The sequence below is a fragment of the Sus scrofa genome, chromosome 4 (assembly GCF_000003025.6).
Source record: "Sus scrofa isolate TJ Tabasco breed Duroc chromosome 4, Sscrofa11.1, whole genome shotgun sequence".
Taxonomy (NCBI): domain Eukaryota; kingdom Metazoa; phylum Chordata; class Mammalia; order Artiodactyla; family Suidae; genus Sus; species Sus scrofa.
In genome coordinates this window covers 96698081-96714915 of record NC_010446.5, presented here as the reverse complement: position 1 = coordinate 96714915, position 16835 = coordinate 96698081, and the positions used below count along the sequence as shown (strand labels likewise).

Below are 16835 nucleotides of genomic sequence, written 5' to 3'. Positions count from 1 at the left end.
TAGGGGGATGTGCTTGGGCTGTGGGATGGAAATCCTGTGAAATCAGATTGTTATGATCTTTGTATAACTACAGATGTGATAAATTTATTTGAGTAATAAAAAAATGAAAAAAAAAAAAGAAAAACAAAAAAAAGAGGACTTTGGTCCAGAAAAACAAAACAAACAAACAAAAAAAACCCAACTGCAGTGGCTCAGGTCACTGCAGCAGTGTGGATTCAATCCCTGACCTCGCACAGTGGATTAAAAGATCTGGCATTGCCACAGCTGTGGCATAGGTCACAGCTGCGACTCATATTCAATCTCTGACCTGGGAACTTTCATATACTGTGGATTCGGTCCTAAAAAAAAAAAGGCAAAAAACACTTGGTTTAAACCAAATTGTGTGTAGTCATTAAAAGAACATTGGGATGGAAGGAAAGGTGGGGCAGGGCTAGGGACGAGGAGTGGGAGGGGGAAGGGTGGTTCCTAGAAGGAATGGTAAGATCTCTCAAGGCAGGCCCCCTCCAGGAAGAAGATGATGGGGAATGATGGCAGGGATTTTCCCAGCCTGCATCCATTTCTGAGCAGCCATATTCCTTGCTGGGAGCAGCTTCCCTGAGCCCCGTGGAGGCAGGCAGGAAGGAGCTGCCAGCCATCACCTGTCACAGGACCCACGTGTGTGGCAGGAGGCAGTCCTCTCATGCTCAGGCCCTGGCTCACACCTGAGGGCAGAGCCCAAGGCCAGGATAAAAGGGCCTTGGGGCCAGAGCATCTCCATCCACTGCCCTCCTGAGGCACTGACGGCCCCTGTGCTGCGTGTGTACAGGTGAGTGTCCTCTGGGTGTGGGACCAGGGCGGTCCACAAAGGGACACTCAGACCAGAGAAGAGGGCAGGGCCTTTGCAGTGTGTGTGGCAGGAGGAAGGTGAGAAGAGGATGAAGGTGGTCCTTACTGGCAAAATAACAAGGCTCAGGAAGACTGAGGGAGGGGGGCAATGAGGAGGCTGGGGAGAAGACATGGGAGGAGGGTTGTGTAATTGTGATTTAGTGCTCGAGAGAAACCCAGGATGTATTGTTTGGTCAGTGATCCCAAGGATTTTCCACTTTGACCATCACACGAACCCACACTACACTACCTGCAGCTGTGTTCATCAAGGGACGTTTATCTTTGAAAACACAACTGTCCCTCCCGGAAAAGCAGAGACCGGAACAGTGGTACTCGGCAGGTAGAGAGGAAATCAGAACTGACTGACCCATTATAAGCACTCAGATTAGTGAATCTACAGAGTTAAGTAAGCACCACCCAAATCTTGGTGCTGAGGGATGAGTGTCTGCCGAGAATGCCAGAGCATGGGATCTGGGCAGGGGCTTGGGTGCAAGTCCCAGCTTTCGTTAAATGTGTAGCTAGTTCTCCCAGGCAATCTCCAATATCCTGTGCAGTCAGGAACTTCTGTGTCCCTACAGGACAAGCCGAAGAAATTCTCCAAGAGGGAATGATTGTTTCCCTAAGGAAATGACTTCATTTCTAAACTGCTCTCTAGATTGTTTCTGTGATTCTTATGGTATATTACAGGTGGTCTCCTACATACTAGATGTTTGGTTTTGAGAACATTTTTTTAACATCTTTTGGTTTCAGTTTTCTAATTATAACACAAATGATAATGCTTCATAAAAATATTTGCCATAAAAATAGGATATAAGAGCATTTGAGCAATAATTAGAAATAATAAAACTTCCAGTATTTAATTATCTGGGACTATGTTTAACAGTTTATCAAACTTAAGTGGCTAGAAAGATGCTGAAGGGGCAAGGTGGCCTCTCTGAGCAGGATCTGACTTGCTGTCTGACTCTCCCTCAGCTCCTGAACCCCACCCACCAAGATGTCCTGCCAGCAGAACCAGCAGCAGTGCCAGCCCCCTCCCAAGTGCCCCCCCAAGTGCCCTGTCCCTAAGTGCCCCCCCAAGTGCCCCCCCAAGTGCCCTCCAGTCTCTTCCTGCTGCAGTGTGAGCTCTGGGGGCTGCTGTGGCTCCAGCTGTGGGGGAGGGGGCTGCTGCAGCTCTGGGCATGGGGGCTGCTGCCTGAGCCACCACAGGCGCCGCAGGTCCCACCGCAGACACCAGAGCTCTGACTGCTGCAGCCAGCCCTCGGGGGCTCTGGGTGCTGCGGAGGGGGAAGCGGCCAGTCCTCTGGAGGCGACTGCTGCTGTTGAAGTGAACCCTGAACCAAGAAGAGCTGACCTGGGGGCAGCAAATGGCCAGAAATCTCCTCCTCCTGCTCCTCTTGGGCTTGCCTGAGGGTCTGAAAATCCAGGGAAGGTTCTGCGCTCTGGGCTGGAGTGTCCCTCTGCCTGGAGATTCAGAAGCCTGAATCAGCTCTCAAGAATCTATGTGCTGACCTCTGACACCAACTGTGTCGTCTGCCTGGAATACCCAAACCACAGACTCGAACTCCCTCCCCAGCTAATCCCCTTGTAGACTGCAGCCTCGAATGAAACAATAAAACAAGAAATCGGCTCACCATCTTGTCCTAGATGCTTCCTTGCCTGCTCATGCGCCAATATTCTTTACATCACTCCCCACTCTCTTGCCGGCTGAGACCTGGGAAATCAAATATGTGCTAGTCCAATAAGATCTGCGGTATAGCACAGGGAACTACATCCAGTCACTTGTGATGGAGGATAACGTGAGAAAAAAAAAATGTGTGTGTGTACATATATATATATGAATGACTGGATCACTTTGCAGTACAGCTGAAATTGACAGAATATTGTAAATCAACTATAGTAAAAAAATTAAAAAAAAAAAACAAATATGTGCTAGTCATACAGTTAGGGATGGAAGGAGGGGCGAGGAAATGGCTCTGTGCTCTGACAAGACTTCTCAGATGAATGCCACATAGCTCTGCCTGAGCACATCCTGCTGGCGCGTCTCACATACAGAGGGCCTTGGACTCTGGGTTTTCTTCCATGGCCAAACCCCGGGTCCAGACACGGAGACGGGTGTGTACTGCATCCTTCCCCTGGTGTCCTCCCCCTTCCCTGTGTGGTACCCAACCCACTTTTTTAATCCTTCAGTTAAAAAAGTTGTGTAGAAGATTATACATGAGCTTTATGCAAATAAACCGTGAATCTTAGTTAATTCTAACTAGACACATTCATAGAGCCTGTGGCAAAGATCATTTATTTCAATGTCTATAAAAGGAATCAGGGACCTTAAAAAAAAAAAAAAAAAAAAGAGTCTTTTCTTCCTTTTCTCTCCCTGAGTCTCAAGTCCAGTTTCTCAGGTCAAATATTTCATCTCTCTCTCTCTCTCTCTCTCTCTCTCTCTCTCTCTCTCTCTATATATATATATATATATATATATATATATATATATATATATATATTTACATTTGCTTTCTGGGGCCGCACCCGTGGCATTTGGAGGTTCCCAGGCTAGGGGTCGAATCAGAGCTATAGCTGCCAGCCTATGCCAGAGCCACAGCAACGTGGGATCCGAGCCGCGTCTGCGACCTACACCACAGCTCACGGCAACACCAGATCCTTAACCCACTGAGCGAGGCCAGGGATCAAACCCCCAACCTCATCGTTCCCAGTTGGATTGGTTTACTGCTGTGCCATGATGGGAACTCCTAATCTCTACATTTTGTATAAAAAAAAAGTTGAATTTTTGTCCATGTTTTTCAATTATAAATTTCACATGAAATCTAATCATTGTTAACTTTGAGTTTCTTAGGCCTCGGTAGTCTTATGATGAACTGGATAAATAGCCAATACCTTGAAACTGCATTTTAATTCATTAAAAGATACAGGTGTCTGGTAGAACAGAGAGCAAGGATACATCACAGGTAATGTACTTCACATCTCACAACTGCCATAATCCATGTGACCCCCTAGGTGTCTCTACATCTTAAGTCAGTTACTTGAGATTCAAAGTCCAGTGAGGGTTTGCCCAACCAATATGCTGAGCCTCAGCAAGCCCCCACACCTTGGCTTTAGTAAAAAGACAGAAGTCGAACACTACACATATTGGTGGATTCCCTCCAATAAAGTCAACTAGCATATTAATAAGCATGGAGTTGACGGTTGGCAAAGTGACACACAACCCCTGTGTTATCTAAATCCGAATTCTCAGACAAAAGGATCCTATGTTCCTGAGAAGCGTAATGTTCCCGTTGAGACCAGGGGCCCTCTAGGATCATAGATTCTTTTAGTTGTTACTGAAGTTTAGTAGATTTTCTGGAATGAAAATTTCTGCGTTTGTTGTATGTCCCTAGGACAATGTAGAGCACCTTCAAATGTTTCTTTTTAAAAGTAGTGTCCAACATTTACAGCTGTTTTGTTGAGAGTGTGAGTCTGAGGAGCACTTCATGCTGTCCTCCTGGAAGTCCTCCTTTAAGGCCTTCTGTTTAATTTGGTTTAGGTTTTCTTTGAGGCTTAAAAAGACTGCCTCTCAAGATGTTATATATGTACAGATTTCTTCCATAATTTATTCTTTAAAAGGTATTTTATGAGGAGTGTAGACAAGCTAAATTCTAAGTACAGTTTTTTCCCTTTTTAAGTTTTATTGAAGTATAGTTAATTTACAAGGTTGTGATAATTTCTGTTGTGCCACAAAGTGACTCCATCATACATAGACACATTTCCATTCTAAACTCTGAGCACAGATTTAGTTCATTTTCTCTATATCTCAGAAACTTCTCTTTCTTTCTTTGGACAGTGAAAGAAAGAGAAGAGAAGAAACTGACCCTTTTGATGAAGGAATGCTTACATTAAGCACCATCTCTTGTTGACAATTTCTTCTTTTGAAATTGAAACCAAGCATTTAGACCCAACTGTCTGGGTTAACATGCCAGCCCTCATGACATGCTTTCTTCCCTCACATCATCAGCTTTGTGTATATGTCAAAATCATTGGTGGTTTGGCTACAGTTCTACCTGGAAGGAAAATCTAGGACCAGAAAATCTCTTAGCCTGTCTTCTTGGTTGGGGGCTGGGGGGAGGGAACAGGGGTAGGTTCTGAAATAAGAAGTAACTATGGGAGTCATGGTACAGACGTCCTGAACACCCCCAAACTAAATTCTTTGACACATTCTAAGGAAAAACATCCTAGTATTCAGGAAAAGTAGTTGAGATGTCCACAGCCCGGTGTAGATAATCCCCTTACTGTGAGTGTCTGATATTGTCATGGGCTGAGTTCTTATTCGCCTGAAATTAGTCAACTCAGGACATAACATTTGGAAAGCATTCTGTAAACTGCTTTTTGTTGGTTTTTTTGCAAATGTTGATGACAGGTATTTTTTGGAAACTAATTATTAAATGAGTATAGCAATGAACCATCATACACCCTAAAGGGGACTAGATGTACAAGACATAGTCCTATGCTTGAACGGGACTCAACTTCACACAAAAAGCCGTCGTGTGTGATAATAAATTATGTGTTCAACAAGCAAGAAATACCATGACGATTTTCTTGGTCAGGCATTGTCAGGGAACCCATTACAGAGGAATGGGATTTAGAATGGTCCTTGGAAGATAGATTTTCCAAAGGCAAAGGAAAGAGGGGAGGTGAACTCTAAAAGGAAGCAGAACCAAACAAAGAAAAAGAAAGATGGAAGGAAGGAAGGAAGGGAGAAAGAAAGACAACAAGAGAGAAATGTAGAGAAGGAGGGAAACATCTATTGCTCAGAGAGATAGGGTCACAAATAGCGACTAGGAATGAGGAGAGAATGAGTTATTCTCAGGGATGGGCTCCTGTCCCCTGACCAGGTTAGGATGTTAATCATAATGGGAGCCACATTATTCAAAATACCATCATTCTGATGTGGTCCCTTTCATCTGACTAGATCCATTCTCAACTCTTCACCAAATTCACCTGCCTCTCTATGTGCCCATCTTTCATATTTACTGTCTTTTTTTTTTTTTTTTTTTTTTTTGTCTTTTGTCTTTTTGTTGTTGTTGTTATTTCTTGGGCCGCTCCCGCGGCATATGGAGGTTCCCAGGCTAGGGGTTGAATCGGAGCTGTAGCCACCGGCCTACGCCAGAGCCACAGCAACGCGGGATCCGAGCCGCGTCTGCAACCTACACCACAGCTCACGGCAACGCCGGATCGTTAACCCACTGAGCCAGGGCAGGGACCGAACCCGCAACCTCATGGTTCCTAGTCGGATTCGTTAACCACTGCGCCACGACGGGAACTCCAATATTTACTGTCTTGTGTTAGACATCAATATGTCTACATTATCTCCCATGTGAAAACTTTGAAGAATAAGATGGGCCTCATATTATTCCTGTTTCCAGAACATAGTAGGTGATTGATAAATATCAACTCATAGAGTCATCCTCAGAGACACAACCTGAACTAGGAAGAGAGATGGAGTAGGGTGAGAAGGGGAACATTAACTGCCTGGGGTCCTGACCTGGAACTGGCTGGCCTTGTAAATCTAGTCGGAGGATCGGACAGCTCGGGGGCCTCAAGCAGGCTCACTTTAGGGAACGGGCACAGCTAGGTGCCGATCTCCTGCATTGACAATGCCAGTCGTGGTGGAGTTGATCCTGAGCACCATCGTATATGTGATAATATTACGTCGTGCTGAAAATGACTGGACCTAGAGACCCCTGTGGGCAGTTAGTGAGAGGAGTGGTCTCCGCGAGCTGGAGAGGAAGCAGGGGAGCCTAGTTTACCTAGGGGAGAGCCCCAGAAAGAACCTTTAGCCCTTACATAGCCCTTACAGTAGGGGCTATTAGTTGACTTCAAGGAAGTGTCTAGTTTACCTAGGGGAGAGCCCCAGAAAGAACCTTTAGCCCTTACATAGCCCTTACAGTAGGGGCTATTAGTTGACTTCAAGGAAGTGCATTTGTGATGTGTGAGGTCTTGGGAGTGTGGGTTTGTGTGGTGCAAGTCTGGGTAGGTTTAAGGAACAACCAGTAAATTGAGAACAGAGTTCCTTTGCCCTCCCACCAATGCCATGTGTGTGTGTGTGTGTGTGTGTGTGTGTGTGTGTGTGTGTGTGTGTGTCTGTGTGTCTGTGTGTCTATGTGTGTGTGCATGTGCGAAGCCTTTCTGAGGAGCAGTTTGGGTTGTTTCTGATGGTTGAGGGAAAAGAGGAGAGTAAGGAAGAGGAGAGAGGAGGAAGAAGAGAGACAGGAGGGAGGAGGAAGTGAGGGAGGGGTCTGATCTCGGGAGTTCCATGAGTCAGGTGCTCTCTCTCCAGGGTCCTGTGCGATGGGGTGAGATAGGCTTCATCCTCTTCTCTCTGTTCACTCACAAGGACATTTCTCTCTCTTCATCCAAATTACACATCAAGGCTGCCTCCTCCTGGGAGCCTTCCCAGATGAAGCAGGTAGCCCTGATAATCCTGCCCTGCCCTGCTGGGTTTGGGACTCTAACAGCTGCTACTCTTCTGGCCTTCTCTTGTTTTCCAAACTGGCTAGGTACCTATCCCTCACCTCACATCCCAAGCCTGCCTCCTTCTGTCCTGTGCATGATTTGAAGCCTTTGAGGACTGCGTCTTCAATCAGGATACCCCTTGTAATCGCTCGTTTTTTTCTTCGTTTACTCAACTGTTTCCTGAGTCCCTAGTGTAGGCACTGGGGACACAGAGGCAGGCAAGACATTGTCTCTTAACATCAGAAACTTTCATCAGTACCTTTTTTACTTAGCTGTGCACATCAGCAGCAATTCTGAGATGAAGTATCTAAGTATTTAAATGATTGTCCCCACTCTAAGGACAGACACCATGTGCTGATATAAATATTCATGAAAGTTGAAGAAAAACTTTTCAGTCTGGAAAACTTTTCCCTGAGGCCCCTTGATAATGACATAAGCAGCGCCCTTTCTGCTTTTAAGGAATGACAGGTTTACAAATGTCTTACTCACCACACTATTCTCAGCCTGTTCTGTGAGGTGAGATCCACCCACAGAATTCTTGGCATTATTTATGGAAGGGTGTTAGGCAAGGAGGTGAATACAGGAAGTTGAGACCTGATCCACAAAACAAAAACAAGTGGGATTTTTTTTTTCCTGCTATTTTTTGTTCTCCTCAAACATGAATCTATTCTAATGGTACCTAGATTGCTTCATTTGACAAACATTAATGAGTTTCTTCTTCATGTCAGGGACAGTATCAGGCCTGAGGAATGCAGAAATGAAAAAGCCCAGGTCCCTGTCATCAAGGAACTGTTTAATAGAGGAGATAGGACAGGAATTTAGGTCACCTTGACCATGAGCAGCTTTAAAGGCTATGAGAGGCATCTACAACATTCAGAGGATGGAGGACTCAGATGTGGCTGGGAGAGCAGGCCCGTCTCCGTGGAGGTGGTGGCGTTGAGCTGGATGATGAAAGACATGAAAGACGTGGATGACGGGTGGGGAGTGGGCGAGAGGGCCCTTTTCCGATTTGGATGACATTGAATGTGATCCTCCCCCTGCAATCCCAGACAGAACTCCTACAGCTGTCCTACCCCGATTCAGCTCCCCCCAGGGATGACATCTAGACGTGGTCTGTGTACCCACCTGCACTCAGGCCCCAAGTTGAAGGCCCCAGCCATTCAGTCTCTCATTCACATCGGGATGCCTCCGACCCACAACCCGTTGCGTGTAGCAGAGGAATCCAGCCCTGGGCATTGTGAAATATCCGGATAAATAATCCGCGCAATGGCTGCTCTCCAACAATCTGTAGCCTGGAGGTTGAAGTTGGAGTAGGTATAAAAGGCCTCTTTTCTCCCAGCCCCACAAGGCCTGCAGACTCCTCCTGGGGTAAGTTTCTACACATCCTTCCCTAGGGTGAGGCTGCATTGGGGTAGGGAAATGCCTGGAGGTCCTCACTCGGAGGCTGCTAAGGCAGCCGCCATCCCTCCTCTTGTTTCTTCCCAGGGAGTAGATCCACCAGGTAGGAGAGGTTTGGGGCAGGCAGAAGGGAAGGAAACTGGCTTCCTGCAAAAGACCCCAAACGATCTAATGCGGGGAAGAGTCAAGAAGCTAGAGGGCCAGATTAGCAGAGAAGACACATGTAGGCTTAGGAAGCTAAGGGCAAAATAAGATTGAGTGAAGAAAGGGTAGACACTCAGCCTTCATTTACACTTGACCATGGTGGACATCGGCCTGGGCAAAGTGGACCGTCAGCTCAACTAGGCATCAGTTTGCTGTTCTCATATAAGAAAAAGAGTAAGTTATTAGCTTGGTCATTGGCAAGTAGGTCCTCTGGGAGTTCCTACCACGATTTACCCTCTTTTCAAATCATTTTTCCCCTCCTGGGGTGGATTTTAGCAGGTTGCAAATGCTAGGCTCCATGCGACAGCACCAGCATGTGGTGAAAAGAAACAGACACTCGGAGCCATGGGGTCCGTGATCTAACTGAAAGTTCTTTTTCCTTCCAGCTTCCACAGGCTGGCCGGGCGATGTCACAGCAGAAGCAGCGATCGCAGGAGCCTCAGAAGGCTTTCAAATGTCCCCCTCCCCAAGGCCGACCCCCCTCCCTGGTTTCCTGCTCTGCTCCTGGCCCTCCCTGTTGCGGGGGCTGTGGTTTTGGTTCCCAAAGGCCCCGGGATCCAAGCCCAGCTTGCTCTCCAAGGGCTTGCCGAAAGCCCCAGTACCTCAGGGGTGGCACGGTCTATCACATCAAAGAGGAGGAGTGTTAAGGTGACCGGCCCAGAGGAGGGGGGCATGAGGACAGCTGCTGGAGCCCCACTCAGATGGCAGCACATCCTGAGGCCTCTGCAGGTGGAGGCTGCCCTTCCCCCCTTCCTCCCAAGACAGCCGATGATCTTTTAGAGATAGGTGGTTTGAGATCCACGTCTGAGATCTCAGCATCCTCACAGCCCTCGACCTGTGTCATCCCCCCAGTCCTGGCACTGAAAGCTTCAAAGTGATAAACGCACATTGAAAACCTGCTCTGTCCTCGGCTCTGTGTTCACAAATGTGGGTAGATTTGTCTCTGCTCTGGAAAAGCTTACTATCTAGTACAAGAAGCAATATGCACTCCAGATTGAAATAGATGGACTAACAAATATAATTTCAAGCTGATTGACACACTTATGTCTTCTCACTTTATGTCTAAAAGAATTTAAGGGGGAAAAGTGAGAAAGGTCAAGGACAGCAGTGAGAGACTCATCCTGATGGTGTTGACGGAGGTGGCTTCCGGGGCCTCGAAAGGAGAAAATCAAAATGCGGAGAGTTTGCCACTTGTGAGAGAAAATAACAGGCTTCCTGGGGTAGGTAGTGTTTAACCAGGGCCTTTAAAGATAAGCAAACATCACTTCGATGGAACATGATGGAGGATAATGTGAGAAAAAGAATATATATATGTATGTATGCATGACTGGGTCACTTTGCTGTATAGTAGAAATTGACAGAACACGTAAATCAATTGTAATAAAAAAGAGAAGATTGAGAAATAAAGATAAGCAGACTTTGGTGTGGGGGGTGAAATGAGAAGGAAGACGCTTCCAGGTGGAAGACACAGCACAGACAAATGCATGGCAAACGGGATACTTGCCAAGGACATGAATTTCACTTTGGCTGGGTTGCCCTGTAAGATGATAATGTGGGACAGTTCGTAACTCCAGCTCTTTACGGTAACTCAAACCAGCTGAATTTGCTGAACTTAAGAGATCGTACCTCTGTGGAGCTCAGGGTTTATCAGCCCGGAATTGTTGGGGGAACTGAAGAAAGTATAGAGGCCAAGAGGGCCTTGAAAATCCATTATGGTGCACATCAAAAGAAGTTCTGTGTAAAATTTTCACTGATTCTTATGTTCTGGGGGACATACTGGAAATACTTTTTTAACCAAGCACTCAACTCAATGGATTATATTGCCCAGGCTCAGAGCAGAATATCAGGCTGTCTCTCATTTCCAATATATAGTATGCTTATTTCCAGGGCTTATCAAGCCATTTGATTACTAAGACCTGATTTTGCCTCTGTTATGAAATATCTATATCTAGGCTTATAGATGTAGCATAATTATATATAATTATAATTCTATGAATGTAATTTTCTCATTAAACAAATGATGCATGCTTATATACATGCAAGATATGTTAATGTAGATAAACATAAGGAAGACGACTAGGACCAACCAAAAATCTTAGCACCTACAAATAACCGCTGCTAATAATTTCATGGATATATGTCCAAACTTTATAAAAATCACCAGATGAAATCATTTCGGAATGTCTTATAACCTGCTTTTTTACTTGATGGTATGATTATCAATACTTTTCCATGCTCGTAAATATTGATCAATAATATTATATTCTATCAGATGAACGTGCCGTGAATTTGTGTAACTAGTTCTCTGATATTGGACGCTTATATTTCTAATGTTTAACAACAGCCAAATAAACATTCTTATTGGTGATAATTCTTAGTAATTTTTCTAAGATAAATATTTATTTATTTACTTATCCTTTTACAGCCACACCCGTGGTATATGGAGGTTCCCAGGCTAGGAGTCAAATCAGATAGCCACTGGCCATCATAGCAACACCAGATCCTTAACACACTAAGCAAGGCCAAGGATCAAACCTTCGTCCTTGTGGATGCTAGTCAGATTTGTTTCTGCTGAGCCATGATGGGAACTCCCTAAGATACATTTTTAGAATTGGAATTCAATATTTAAAATTTTTTAATTGAAGTGTAGTTGGTTTACAATGTTGTGTTAATTTCTGCTCTACCGTAAAGTGATTCAGTTTTACATACATACATATATTTTCATATTCTTTTCCTTTATGGTTTATTACAGGATATCAAAAATAGTTCCCTGTGCTATACAGTTGGACTTTGATATTTATCTATTCTGTATAGAGTAGTTTTATCTGCTAATCCCAAACTCCTAATTTATCCTTCCCCACCTTCCCTCTTTGGTAACCAGAAATTTGTTTCCTGTGTCTTTGAGTCTGTCTCTGTTTTGTAAAGATGTTCATTTGTGTCATATTTTAGATTCCACATATAAGTGATATCATATGGTATTTGTCTTTCTCTTCTCGACTTACATTAATTAGTATGATGAACTCTAGGTCCATCCATGCTGCTGCAAATGGCATTGTTGCATTCTTTTCATGGCTGAGAGGTGTATATATTCTGACTTCTTTCTCTGTTCATCTGTTGATGGACATTTATGTTGCTTCCATGTCTTGACTGTTTTAAATAGTGCTGCAGTGAAATTTGGGATGCATTATCTCTTCAAATTAGAGTTTTCCCCAGATATACACCCAGGAGTGAGAGCAGTAAAATTCTAGAAATGGCCAAAAACTATGAAGTTTTGGTGGTGGTGGTGGTGTTTTGTGTTTTGTTTTTCTTTTTTCTTCAGACACTCCAAGAAAATTGCATCTTGGTAGCAATCACAATTTCTCTATTTCAAAAAGTCAGTCCTAGCTGGAGCTGCAACCTATACCACAGCTGCAGAAACACTGGATCCTTAACCCAGTGTGCCACAATGGGAACTCCCTCAATCTGCTCTTCTATTAAATTGTTTTAAATGTTAAATGCAGTATTGAATGGACTAAATAAAGACATGTAAATTAAAAAAAAAAAAAGAATCAAAGCAAGAAAGTTGCTACGGGTTTAAAAGAGCTCCCCAAGGACTTTGAAAGATCCCCGAGTGAAGGTTTCAGCAGCAAATGTGTCCTTTCTTCACAAGTCTCGATTCCAGCCTTCCAACAAGCAGGTTCTCGCAGGAAAACCGAAGTTGAGCCCAGTGGTCTAATGCCAGATCAGCCCTTGCCTCAGAGTGCCTGGCTCTTTCTCCGTCACCACTAAGAACAGATGTGACCCTCAACTGCCTGCCCTAAGGTCACCCTCTGTGAGGCTGGCCTGGCCCACTCCCTAGGTCTAATGTGTTTATAGCAGCTCTTAGTTTACAATGTCTGACAAACCATGTTTTATTAGATTCTATACACTTCACGACATAGTACAAATAGTAATAAAAAGCCTTTGTTTTTATGTCTGTAAAGCTGCCAAATAAAATATTAAAATCATCCTAAAGTGAAAGACAATGTGCAAATTTACTTTCTTATTTAGTGAAAAGTTAGGAAATACTGCCTAAACTTGGCCAGTGAGGAAAAAGAATTTTACTTATTGTGTTTAAAGGTACAGGGGTAACCAATAACAGTGTGAAAAATAAAACCATAAATACGGAGGAGGGAGTGGAAGGATGATAAATGGGAGCTTCATTCATTGTGTTTCATTGCGGGGAATAAATAGACACATCTGAAAGGAGCAAAGAATAGAGGTTTGATTAGATTTTTTAGAGTGAGACAATTTTTTTCATATTACAACCTATTGAATTATCTGATTTTTAATTTTCATATAAATATGCTACCTTTTAAGAGTTCCAGTTGTGTCTCAGTGGTAACGAACCTAATATCAATGAGGACACGTGTTCAATCCCTGGCCCTGCTCAGTAGATTAAGGATCCAGCATTGCCATGAGCCATGGTGTAGGTCACAGAGGAGGCTCAGATCCCACGCTGGTGTAGGCCGGCAGCTGTAGCTCCGATTCAGCCCCTAGCCTGGGAACTTCCATATGCCTTGGATGCAACCCCCCAAAAATAAAATTAAATTAAATTAAAATTAAAAAATATATATACTACCTTTTCTAAAAATAAATAAAACCACATTCTGTTTTTACACCCCAGTAGAAGTCCTGGGCCAAACCCTGCCTAACAGAATGAGTGTGAATTCAGACCCCTGTCAGACAGAACCCATTTCAAATCTCTGATAACTCTGTGATCTTAACTCAAGTTTCCATGCTTTTCGATGCCTCAGTTTCCTCATTTAGAAATAAAGTAAAATAAGAGTATCTGCTTTATGAAACCATGGAGGGGCTTATATATATATCGTAGGTAACATGTTTTGATACATTTAGTTCAAATGTTTATTGTGACATATTTAGGGTGTTGTTATCTCTCCCTCTCTCTTTTTTTATTTTTTTTGGCCACACCCACAGCACGCAGAAATTTCTGGGCCAGAGATCAAACCCTCACCACAGCAGAGACTTGAGCTGCTGCATTGAAAATGATGGACCCTTAACCTGCAGTAATCTATTTTTTAATAATTTTTTATTTCAATAGTTTTAGATTAACAGGAATGTTGCAAGATAGTACAGAGAATTTCCCAAGTCCCCTGCAACAGTTTCCTCTGTTGTTCTGATCGTATATGGGTACATTGGTTACAATGTAAGAATTTGTATTGATTATTGTTAACTGAAGTCCATACCCCTGCTTAGATTTCCTTAATTTTCACCAAGTGTTTCTTTTGTGTCCCTGGATTCCCTCCAGAACACCACAGTCCATTTAGTGGTCTCCTTAGACTCGTCTTGACCATGGCCGTTTCTTAGACTTGCCTTATTTTGGATGACCTTGACAGTTTTTGAGGAGTGCTGGTCAGCCATGTTGCAGAACCTCTCTCAGTTGGGATTTGTGTGGTGTTTTCCTCATGAGTAGAGTGGGGTTCTTTTTCTCATGAGTAGAGTGGGGTTATGGATTAGAGGGAGGAGGATCACAGGATCCTATCATATCAAGGATCCATGCTATGCACATGACATCACTGTTGACATTGTGTTTGTCAGACTTCTCCACTGTAAACTTACTCTTTTTCTTTCCATTTCTGTACTCATCTCTGGAAGGAAGTCACTATGTGTAGCCCATTCAAAGAGGTGGGGTATTATGCTCCACCTCCTTGAGAGGGTTGTATCTACATAAATTATTTAGAATTCTTCTGTAGGAAGATTGTCTGTTTCTCTCTCTTTTTATTTAAGTATATTCAATCATTTATTTCTATCAATATGGACTCGTGGATATTGGGTATCTATTTATGTTATACTTTGGGTTCTAAGTCAATGCCGATTTATCTATTTTGTTGTTCCTGTTATAGCAGCTTTGGGAGTGCTCTCAGTGACCTCCAACGTCCCTTTGACCTAACCCCATTGGATTCTTTTGGAAGCACTTCCTTGTTTTGTGGCAGAATAAGATAATTCAGGGTTTATTTTGTACATTCTCTGCCCCAGGCCTAGATTCAGCTATTTGTCTCCTGAACACTGGTTTGTTTTATTGGGAAATTATATTGTAAGTCAAGATCTGGGGGGAAGGTGTATTCATTGCTACTGGGGTGCCACTGCTTCTTGGCCTTCTCAATGGATGAAGCTTTGAAATATATGTGTGTGCACTGACCAGTGTATACACACGTCTGTAATTATTTCAGTAGTTATCCATCTATATCTATATTCAGCTGAACATGAAGTCACACCAATGTCTTCAACTCTTATTCTGTATCATATGGCTTATCCTAGTTCCCTTTCATTGCTTATCTGTAAACTTATACTCTAAAAGTGAGAACTCTGGCCCCCACCATTGGCCACACATTCACTTATTTGTTCAGTTCCAGTAAGTAGATACCTCGTACTCTGTTTTGAAAACAGATTTACAAAAGCCCAGGAGTAAGGGCATGCTGTACAAGCAATTTTTTTTTCCTCTGGAGATTAAATAGACTGCTGATTAAAGAGGAAAGAAGGAAGCCAAGGCCTTGAAGGAGGAATCAGGATAAAGACAAGGCATTCTGAAGATCAAGGGACTGTATTGAAATGGACTGTCACTCCATGAGGACTTCTAGCCCCCAGAAATCATCTGCCAAACATAGACTGCTCAGCTTCCTCTTTCTGTCATCCCATTTAACAGGCTCACTTCCCTTGAGCAAGCTCCAACGTATGACGTGGGCATATACGGTGAGGTCATGGACTCCTTGTGTGGGAAGACGGGCATGAGAAGGCCTCATTCCATACCCAGGCATGGGTTGGAACCAGTTTGGATTCTCCCTATGATGCTGGGCAGGAGAGGGCATAGCACCTCTGTCATAAAACTATAAATAGGAAATTAGAGAGCAATAGAGAACAGCCTGTGGGTAGACAAAAGAGCACTGAGGTCAACTGAGGGACCAGAGTGGAGCCCAGGCTTCGAAGAGGGAGGCTTATGCTGGTTACCACCACAACCCTCAAAGATGATGAGTTGGGACATCACACAGGTCCCCAAGCACAGAGTTCTCATCATTACCTGAGACATCAAGATCATGACAATAACAATACTCATTTTACAAGTGAAGACATGGAAAAGGCAGGTGACCCACAGCCGGTCAGTGTCAGCATTGGCTTGTGCCCTAGGGGTGATCCAATTCTCATTCCAAGGGAGTTTTCTACAGTTGGAGATTTTAGAGAAAAGAGCAGGATGGACTGGGTCTGGGGTGAGTAGATGCAAAATATTACATCTAGAATGGATAAGCAATGAGGTCCTATTGTACAGCACAGGCAACTATATCCAATCACTTGGGATAGAACAACATGATGGGAAATAATATGAGAAAAAGAATATGTATATATATATATGTGTGTGTGTGTGTGTGTATGTGTATGTCTGGGTCACTAGAGCAGACATAATGCTGGTACCAGATGACATTGCTGTGTGTTCCCCAGCCCTACAGGAACAGGACTCAGAAGCTGGAAGACACCCAGGACTGCACTAAAGAACAATAATGTTTATGCTGCACTTATAGCTTCCAGCTCCCCTCAATGCTGGTGTTGGTTTCTTCACTCAAACCACCATCCTGTGCATGCTGGGCCTCTGTCTCTAATCCACACTATACAGAGAGGGGAGGGGGACTGACTTTTGAGGCCACCTCATAGAGGAGGTGGAAATGTGTTCTGCTGAATAACACTTGTTTCTTTCTTCTACCCACTAATAGGCATGGGGTCAGATCCACAGGGCCAGGTCCCTGAACGTGGATCATGACTCTTCCTTCCACCCCACGAAAAGCACAAGTAGCACGCCTCTTTCAACAGCCCAGGTATCAAACCCATTGCCCTCGAGAAGT

At 44.0% G+C, this 16835-nt stretch overlaps 1 long non-coding RNA gene across 1 annotated transcript; it reads left to right on the top strand.

Annotated features, from left to right (window-relative positions):
* Positions 1856-2494, top strand: LCE1F. Its single transcript, XR_002343777.1, has one exon. It is a non-coding gene; the product is annotated as a late cornified envelope 1F (long non-coding RNA).